Raw genomic sequence first — 10,447 nt, 5'->3', positions numbered from 1 at the left:
TGTTCAATCTCCAGTACTAAAGAAATAAATAAAATAGAATAGTATGGTATATGCATATAACCTAACATACTTTTCCAGGTTATTGTTTAATACCTGGTATAATATAAATGTTATACAAATAGTTATTAGGAGAGAAAATGTCATAAGCCTAGGCTGGCCTCCTACTTGGAAAGTCAACAGTGATCCTCCCCAGTGCTGTGGTGACAGGCACATCAGCTGATGCAGCGCTGGGACCAGTCCCATGCTAGGTGAGCCCTTTCCTGGATGTTTGATTCCTGGTTGAATCTGTGGGTGTCTCACTCACAGATTGAGGGGGTCTTCTTTTTTTTTTTTTTTTTTCCGAGACAGGGTTTCTCTGTGGTTTTGGAGCCTGTCCTGGAACTAGCTCTTGTAGACCAGGCTGGTCTCGAACTCACAGAGATCCGCCTGCCTCAGCCTCCCAAGTGCTGGGATTAAAGGCGTGTGCCACCACTGCCCGGTGAGGGGTCTTCTTTGAGTTGTGTGGAAGGCAGAGGGGACAAGTTCCCTTCAACTCCTAGCTCCCCTGTGAAGTCCACCCCACCCACTCTGTGTCTGTAAGCCCGTTAGTTTTTTGCTGGGTGGGAGAGTTGGAGAAGCGAGTCTTGAGGGTGAGAGAGTGAGTCTGTAGGCAAAGGTGAGAACTGACTCCTCCATTTTGTGCCGGTGGTTTCTAGATTCTTCCAGCGGGTTTCTTAGGCTTGTTTACTCTAGTCACCCTGAGTTTCTGATTCTCAAGAGGTCAGGTGTCTCCAGCTGGCACCCAGCGATTTATGGGAAGGATTGTTTGTTTCTTTGAGATTGCCAGATAAAACACAGGAGGATGCCCACTGAATTCTGAAGCTTAGATAAACAGAGGGAGCTTTAGAGTATAAATACATCTTAAATATTACACTGGGTATATTTGTATTGTAATGAGTTCTCTCCTAAGAGCTTCCACAGATGCCCAAGGCAGTCTTGTTGCATTTGGGCCTCATTTCCAGAAAACAATGTAAGTTCCCACTGTAGTCTAGCCAGACTGCAGGTCCTAGAGAATGCATCTCTGTCATTTTCTTCTCCTTGAAATTATCCCCTCCCACACCCTGTAAGATGATTATGTGAGTTTAACTTCTTTTAAGGGCAGGTAACAGTCCTATGACCCTCGAAGGAGTGGTGTAAAATGTCAGTGAGTTGGTATAGGTAAGTCATTGAGAATAGTACTGGGAGGGGCCAGAAGATGGCTCAGACAGTAGAAGCACCTGCCACCGAGCCAGTGACCTGAGTTTGCTCCTCAGCATCCACATGGGTGAACAAGAGAACTCTAGTTCATGCAAGTTTTCCAATGCACTGTGGCACAAATGTGCATGCGTGTACAAAGTAAGTAATTAATAAAACAACAGTACCTGGTATAGGTAAAATAGTAACACCTAGGTCTACCAAGTACAGTACAGTGCAGAGTCTAGGGTCTAGATGTCTTTGGGACAATTTGACCACTGTAGCCACTTCTGTCACTAACTCATGATCTCATGTGCATGCGTGTGCATGTTCAGTGTGTTTTGATCCTGTCCATACCCCCATCTTCTCCAGATCCAGCCTCCTTGGAAACATTTAACCCTGAAAATCTGACCCTTGACTTAAAGCTTTCAATGGCATTCTACTGCTCTGAATAAATCTGCGGGGCCTGAAATGTGTTTCTTTTACCCATTGCCACAACTCTGCTTGCCCCTCTTCCCTCCATGCTGTTTTTTCCAGGCACACAGGCCTTCTGGGGCCTCCAAGGGACCACAGGTGCTAGACCTCCCACCTATTTTCTTCCTGCTCCCACCTCGGCACCATGTCAGTGGCGTCTCAGCTTTCGGTCTGTGTCAAAGACGCCTTTCTCAGACAGGCCAATCCTGACCTCCTGGTCTAGTTTGCATTCAGAGTTTAGACCTCTACTTCTCCTCCAAAGCCACTTATTATGTGTAAAATTAGATGTTTGCTGACCATTGCACTGTAAGCTCCATGAGGACAGGGCTCATGTTTCTCTTATTAGGCCTGATAGTCCCAGATCTATAGTTGCTTGTCTTGGTCATTGTTCTATTGCTGTGAAGAGAAAACATGATCATAGCAAGTCTTATAAAAGAAACCATCTAATTGGGGCTGACTTACAGTTTTAGAGGTTTAGTCCATTGTCATTATGGCAGGGAACGTGGCAGCATGCAGGCAGTCATGATGCTGAAGAAGTAGCTAAGACTTCTCTATCTGGGTCTATAGGCAGCAGGAAGAGAAAGACACTGGGCCTGGCTTGTGCTTTTGAAACCTCAAAATCCACCTCCAGTGACTCATTTCCTCAAACAAGGCAACACCAATTCCTAATCCACACCTCCTAACCCTTCTCAAGTAGTGCCATTCCCTGATGACCAAGCATCAAATATAAGAGCCTATGGGGGCCATTCTTACTCAGACCATCATAATACAAAACAAGCAAAACAAAGGTCTAAAAAGAAATGCATTTTTATTTTAGAGAATGTACATGTGCATGGTTATTTGTTTGTGGGTACACGAGAGTGCAGCCTATGACGCCCTGAAGAAGATGTTAGATCATTTGGATCTTTGGAGCTAGAGGGACACACAGTTGTGAGATGCCCAGTGTGCATGCTGGGAAGTGAACCTGGGTCCTCTGGAAGTACATTAGTGCTTCTAACTGCTGAGACCAAACTCTAGTCCCCAGACAGGTTAATTTGATAGTTTTCTTTGCTTAGAAGCATGCTTCCTGTAGCACTGACTGACCTTAACTTGTTATGTGGCCAACAATGACTTTGAACCCTCAACTTTCTGCTTCCACCTCCAAAGTATTGGAAAATACTGTTTTTTAAAAAATAAACTAGTTAGATGAAGGACAGCAATACTATGGTTCATGAGCCCAATCAAGTCCATCACTTGAGTTTGTAAGGATGCTATGCTAAGAATAGAAGTGATTTTAACATTTTAAAATTTTCATATGAAATTTTGAGATTTCATATGAAAATTTAATTTTGGTATCGATAAATTTTTCTTGTTACAAAACCCTGCATTCCAGTCTACTGTATCATTTTTGGCCACTTTTGTGCTCCGGCAGCAGAGTGTAGCTGCAGCAGAGGCTGTACAGCCCAGAAATATCAACATGTTTACACTCTGATCTTCCATGGGAGACTGTCAATCCCAGTGTGAGACAAAAGTATTTGGGATCTCTGGGCAGCCTGTGTCCAAAAGTCTCTTGCAGGTGGCTTCGCTCAGTTGTCAACTGTTTGCTTCTGTTGCTGAAACAAGTGTTCTATTTATTTTTGCTTAGTTGGTAGGATTAATTAAAGAGAGTTTCCTTTGTCCTTTGTTTTTCTTCTCTATCAACAGACAGCTCCCACCACCACCACACACACACACACACAAAGGAGAGCAGTGTTTTGGCCATGTAACTATCTACTCCCCCCACCCCCAGAATATTTCCTAGTTCTCTGAATAATCCATGAAATCTATTCAAAATAAAAGACTTGATAGATGGTAGCAATACCTTTAAATAAATGCCTATATTTTTATTGACTCTCCTTTAATTAATACACTGGGATCAGACTGAATATTAATTTTGAATATTGCTTTCTGCCCTCTTTAAAGTATTCTATCTCAGGTGCCAATTCATGCCTAGCAGGATACTTGAAAGTACACCTTGAAGTCTAGCAAGATTTTAAGCTGGTTTCCGATGAGTACCAAAAACTATCAATGTGGTGACAAAGGAGACAGGTGTGGGACTTACAGCTTCAGGAGCTATAGGAAGAAGGACATCAAGTTCCAGATCAACTCAGCAGAAAACCTTGTCCCCACCAGAAGTGTGGTGGGTGGTCCAGGAATGTGAGCCGGTGGTATAGCACTTGCCCTAATGTGTGAGATCGGAAGTTCAATCCTCTGTCCTGCCTGCCAAAACGAAAAGCAAATAAACAACAACAAAAACTAGTCACAGGAAAACAAATCATTCAGTCTTTCAAGTAATTTAATTTTAAAAGTCCAAAACTTACCTAGTGCATATGCACTGAGGTGCTGGATTGAGGGATACTTTCATGTCAGGATAGACAAAAGGTACTGAATTGGGCTCAGGCGTTCTTTGTACGTTACTGTTTGCATCTCCAAGTTAAATGATTATCTCAGAATTCCATCTTGGATATTCAGCCAGACCGCTAATAAGGAATCTGTGGTTTATTTCTTCTTTCTATTAGCATTTTCACACAGTGGCTTTCTTTAGAATGTAATTCTCACTGAGATAAAAAAAAAGAAAAGAAAAATCACAAAATATTAACAGCCAACAGTAAGATACTTTGGCTAAAGTTACAGCATTATTGGTAAAGGCATCTCAGATAATAGACGTGTTTTTGGTGGGGGGAGCAGTGCTGGTTTTTTGAGACAGAGTTTCTCTATGTAGCCTTGGCTGTTCTGGAACTCACTCTGTAGTCTAGGCTGACCTCAAACTAAGAGATGTCTGCCTCTTCCTCAGTTGCTGGGATTAAAGGCATACATCACCACCATGCTGGGACAATATTTTTGTTTGTTTGGCTGGCTGGTTTTGTCTCACATAGGGTCTCTTATAGCCCAGGCTGGTCCCAACTTACCAGGTAGACAAGATAACCTTGAATACCTCATCTTCCTGCCCTCACCATCAGAGTACTGGAATTTGACTTTGGAAAGGGCACTAAAATTTATAAGTGAGTTTAAGAAAATATAGGAGGGCTGGAGTGTTGACTCAACAGTTAACACTCGCTGTTCTTCTAGAGATGCAGTTCCCAGCACCCACATGACAGCGGACAACTGTCTGTAACTCCAGTTCCAGGGGATCTGACACCTTCACACCAATGCACATAAAATAAATATAAATAAATTATAAAAATGGAAAATAAAATATGGGAGCTGAAGTGGGACAAAATAAATGTTATTTTAGTAATTGGAGATGGTCTCATCTATATTAATCATTTAATCCAGGCTAGAGTATAATGTTTCCAGACTTTACCACGGTGTTGGAAGTTTTCCTTACAGGGTGGTGAAGCCTTTGTAAGTTATCCCATCATGGAAAACTTTTATCTAGTTGCTTTGTGCTATTGCAGACTAGTTTGTATTTATATCATCCAAACATTGCTCCACATGCTTCAGTGTGGCTTGTATTGTCATACATACCCCGCCATACTCTGTCACATGGGATAGACAGACATTGGGCTGTTAACCTAAGTTATTAAATGTTCAAGAGAAATGCACGTGCCATATGAGGAAGATGTAATTTATTTTTTATTTGTGTGTGTGCGTGTGTGTGTGTGTGTAGGGGTGTGTGCAGTTATTGCTTACACATATGTGGAGATGAAAGGATGAGGGCTTTGGGAGTTCTCTTTCTCTACCTTGCTGAGGTGGAGTCTGTCTTGCCTTGTTGAATCCTGCAGGCTGCTGCAGCCTTCCAGATCTGCCTGTTTCTGCCTCCCACCTCACTTGAGTAATACTGGGATTCCAGGTTTGTGCCACCACCTCAAATGGGTTTTCTTTTCCTTTGTGTGTTTTTTTTTTTTTTTTTTTTTTTTTTTTTTTTTTTTTTTTTTTTTTTTTTTTTTTTTTTTTTTTTTTTTTTTTTTAATGTGGGTTCTAGGGATTGAAGGTTGTTGGGTTGTTGTCAGGTGTTTTTGGCAGGTACTTCTACCCACTGAGCCATCTTGCTGGCTCTAAAAATGAACTGAAGTATTTATTGTTTTCTTCCTTGATAAACAACAGGGAAATAACCTAAGGATTTCTAAGGATTGAAAAGTGTTTTTTGGTTTTCTTTTTTTTTTTTTTCCCCTTTGGTTTTTCGAGACAGAGTTTCTCTGTAGTTTTGGAGCCTGTAGTGGAAACTAGCTCTTGTAGACCAGACTGGCCTTGAACTTACAGAGATCTGCCTGCCTCTGCCTCCTGAGTGCTGGGGGCTTCCCAAGAGAAGAGAAAGAACTCCATGAAACATGAAAAGGGGATTCAAGAGTTACATGTAAAAGCCTCAGGAGCAGGACTGGAGAGATGGCTCAGCAGTTAAGAGGCTGCTCTTGCAGAGGACCTGGGTTCAGTTCTCAGCACCCACATGGCAGCACTAACCATCTGTAACTCCAGTCCCATGAATCCAAGGGGAGTCTTCTGACCTCCTTTAGCCCCCCCCCACACAAATAAACAAAAAAGTCTCATAAATATTAATTTTTTTCTCAGATATTCTTACAGGAAGCAAACAGGATAACTGATGATTCAGTAATATTTACTTACAATAGGACAAAAATTTATGTTTTTTTCTCCTTATGAATATTATATAGGTCAGTTTTTCTTATATTAGTTCAAATAACTTTTTCTCCTCAATATTATGGGGGAAATGCTAAAACTATATTAATTTCCAAACTACCTTTTGAGATAGGCCAAAAGGGCCATGGAAGCCGCTCAGGTTCAGAGTGCTGTTTGTGCTGGGCATGGTGACTCACACCTTCAATCCAGCACGCAGCAGGCAGAAGCTGAGGGATCTCTGAGTTCGAAGATGGACGATTTCACCGTGAGTTCCAGGTCAGCCAGGGTGACAAAGTGAGACCTTGTCTTTAAAACATAAAGATTTTCATGAGTCAGAGGAACCTGAGTTAGGATATTTCACATCCATATGAAAATCCAGGTGCACACTGGTAACCCTAGCACCCAGGAGGATCCCTGGGGCTCACTAGTCTAGCTAAATCAGGAAAGTCTGGGTCCAGAGACTTTGTTTCAAAAATGAGGTGGCAAGAGATAGAGGAACAATCACATTCAACTTCAGCCTCTGGCCTCCGTGTGCACACACATGCACCTGCACATATGTACATGAACTTGTACACATATGAACACAGCACACAGGCACAAAAACAGGTAAATAGGAGCCTCAGATCAAGTAATGTAAAGTGCAGAGAATATTCTAGACTCACCCAGAGGTCCCCGGAAGTTCTTCACAATATTAAAGTGTTCAATTAAAAACTCATTGATTTTGAAATAACAACTTTATTAATTTTTGCTTTCAAGATGTTTTTATTCCTAGGCCTGGTGGCACAAGCCTTTAATCCCAGCACTCAAAAGGTAGAGGTGGGCAGATTGCTGAGTTTGAAGCCAACCTGGTCTATGGAGCAAGTTTCAGGACATACAGGGCTACATAGAGAAACCCTGACTTGAAAAAAAAAGTTCGTATGTGAAATAATGAGAATGGGACAGACATCTTATACGTATTTATTGGTTATACTTTTAGTTTATAAAACAAAGAGTTGATATGCTATATGTCAGTTCCCTAATATCTCTGGGTATTTTACAAGTGAATGAAATGAAAGCATGTGGGGCCAGTGACCTGGAGTAGCTGACAAGGGAGACCTACAAACTGAGTCTGGCGGTGTGTTTCTGGAGTCTCGGCGACGTAGCAAGGTGAGGCAGGAGGATTGCTTACACTCAAGAGTTTGAGGACAGCCTGGTTAACACACTGAGATGCCATCTCTCTACAAAAGATGGATTTGCAACAAAATGCTACGAAATTGCATTGCTCTTAGAATGGTACTCAGGCTGAGAAGGTGTTTCACTTGTGGCCGGACTTTTCTTGGTCACTATTTCAGTTTGCTGTGCATTCCGCAAGCCTTCAGTGAAGCCAGACATCATGTTACATGGCGTGGAAGCGAAGACACATGAGTGTGGCCTTGCTCTTCCAGAGGAAACACAGATCGTGCAAGAGACAGAAAAGAAACGTCTCGCTTCTGTCTTCAGAGTAGTACGCACTGGGCAGGAGAGTAGCACAGAGACTAAATCAAGGAGGGGTGCAACCTGGGTGGGCCTCCCGAGGAAAGTGAGCACCTGTACGGGGCCGTCCGCTTGATGGATGACCAGGAGAGTCCTTCAGGAAGGAGCAGAGGGAAGGTGAGACCCACAAAGGGTACCATATGGCTAAAGGCATTGAGGCTTGACTGTCAAATGAGGAGCGCCCAGGGGAGAAACCTGAGAGGTGGCTAGGAGTCAGGTTCTGAAGGGGCTTCTTTGTTTTGTCAAGGTGCCTAGGTGATGCTCAGTGCGTGCCTAAAGAAAGCCCTACAGTGTTGTAAGTAGGACAGGGCTGGGCAGCCTTCTACAAAGGCCAGTCCTGCCCTTTTTTGTCTCAGCAAGAAAAACAGACTGAACCGTTTTTAAACCGAGGAGTGTCGTGTTTCAACAATGCTCGCCATGGATGTCGGCTGTTTTACAGGGAGACACTTTAGATATGGAAGGTGGAGAACTTGGGCCTTTTCCGAGAAACCAAGGAAATATCCCTAGAAGTTTTGTTCTTGTGTTGTTTTCAAAACAAGTATTTTAATTTTAAATGTAAAGATAGTAACTACACTTATTTTTCAGCTAAGTTGTGTTTATACTATACTAGGGTCCACCTAACGTGATTGGCACATTTCTGTCTCCTCACACATGTATCCTTCCTTTGTGTTGAGAACATAAAAACAATTCTATTAGCTTTCTGAAGTATTCAATTGATTGAGTTTTTGGGGGTCAACTTTATCTACCCAGTTGTGCTATTGAACATTAAGAATCACTCTTCGAGGCAGGTATGGGGGCATATGCCTGTATCCTAGCACTTGGGGTAATGGAGATAGGAGGATGGGAGTTTAAAGTCATCTTCAGGCATATGGAGAGTTCGAGACCAGCCTCCATGCCATGTGTGAGGACTGAAATTGAATAAGCCTGGTGGACAAACGCAGAATACTTAAGAAATAGAAGAAAGAAGGCCGACTTTGCACAGTCAGTTAAATAAAAGGAAGAAAGCCTAGGAGTGAATGTGGCTGCCCTCTGAGTTCACAGCCCCGTGTGCTGGCGCAAACAGCGATGGTAAGCTGGACCTCACTAAGCAGGTGCTTTACACACAACGGAAGATGTCACCTAGACTGGAACAAAAGCTGCAGGTGTGTATACACTTGAAATACCAGGTGCCATTATCTCCCGAACACCACACCACAATCGTCTTATAGTCTAGTGGCCCACAAGAAACTGTCTTATTATAGTCTAGTGGACTGTTAGAAACTAGATGTAGTCTCAAAGCTTGGGGTAGACTAAGAGCTAGGAGTATAACTAAGTAGCAGAATGTGTCCTTAACATGTGCAAGGCCCTGAATTCCATCCCAGCACTGAAAAACAAAAGAAAAACCCAGCACAAAACCAAAAGCAAAGTTTGAGTAATAAATGAGGATCCTGAAAAAGATGTATTCATACACATAAATACAGTCGATACACGCATGCACATGTGTACACATGTGTACAGTTGACTCTAACTTCAGGTTCCTTAGTTTCACTCAGCTTCAGTTAGAATTGGATGGAAAATATTGGGCAGTGGGTGGGGGATTTGAATTTTTGCTGATATGTACTGTGCAATAAATCCCACCATGGTTGTGTCTGTACTGAACATTTACAGACATCTCATCATTCACTGAGTGAGTCAGGAGAATGATTATGCTAGTGCCGACGTTGTATTAGGTATGAGCAGCACTCCGGAGATTATTTACAATATGTGAGAGGATTTTATTTGAGACTTGGATACTGGAAGATGAGGGTGTCCTTGGGGGTACTCGGAGCAATTCCCTTGCAGATATGGAAAGGAGGAACACTGTATCTAGAGCAAGGTTGGACAGAGGCTTCCTTAAAGGCATTTATTAGGCACTTGCATTTGAGAAGGCCCTTGTAAACCAGCTAACTTCCTGTCTCTTGGCTCGGCTTGTGACAAGAGGGCTGAAACTTTAGCTCAGCAGCAGAGGGCTTACCTTGCAGGCAGGAGTCCCTAAACTCAATTCCCACGACTGTAAAAATGTACAAACTCAAAACCACCAGCAAACCCCAATCGTGTCCTCCTCTCTCACTGCTTCTTGCTGTTAATGGCTCTGCCTCCTGAGCTCAGAAAAGCCTTTTCTGTCAACTGTCTACACTTATTTCCCTCTTTCTGAGCTGGACTGACTGGCTTCTAGGGTGCCGCTGGGCACAGACACTTTCTTGGCATGCCTGGATTCTACTGGGGGGTCACTGCAACTGTACGGATGCCCTGATGACCACTTCTGGGCGGGGCCCGAAGGCATAACCATACTCAAGTTTTTCTGGAAATAATGATTTGCGTCTTGCATATGGGGTGGGAACCTGGTGTGCTTGCATATCGGGGGGGGGGCCGACCCCGAGGCTGTCGCTGGCTCCCCTCTCCTTCAGTGAGGGGGGGGGTCTGCCACAAGGCCGTCTTTTCCGGACAGACCTCCCCTTTCCTTTGGGTAGACGTGCTTTTCCCTATTTGTAGCAAGAAGGACTTTGAGACTATCACCAGAGAGGACAATCTTTCGAAAAATTAACGTAGCTCCCGCGCAAACTCCAGTACGACACACAGGACGTGACCTAAACGGAACTTCTGTTGGGAAGGACTCAAAAGCTTTTTCTGAACGTCC

This window comes from Alexandromys fortis, unplaced genomic scaffold, assembly GCF_014885135.2.
Source record: "Alexandromys fortis isolate MF-2015 unplaced genomic scaffold, M_Fortis_MF-2015_v1.1 scaffold_0, whole genome shotgun sequence".
Lineage (NCBI taxonomy): Eukaryota > Metazoa > Chordata > Mammalia > Rodentia > Cricetidae > Alexandromys > Alexandromys fortis.
The sequence above is the reverse complement of the archived record's forward strand: the minus strand, read 5'-3'. Positions refer to the sequence as shown.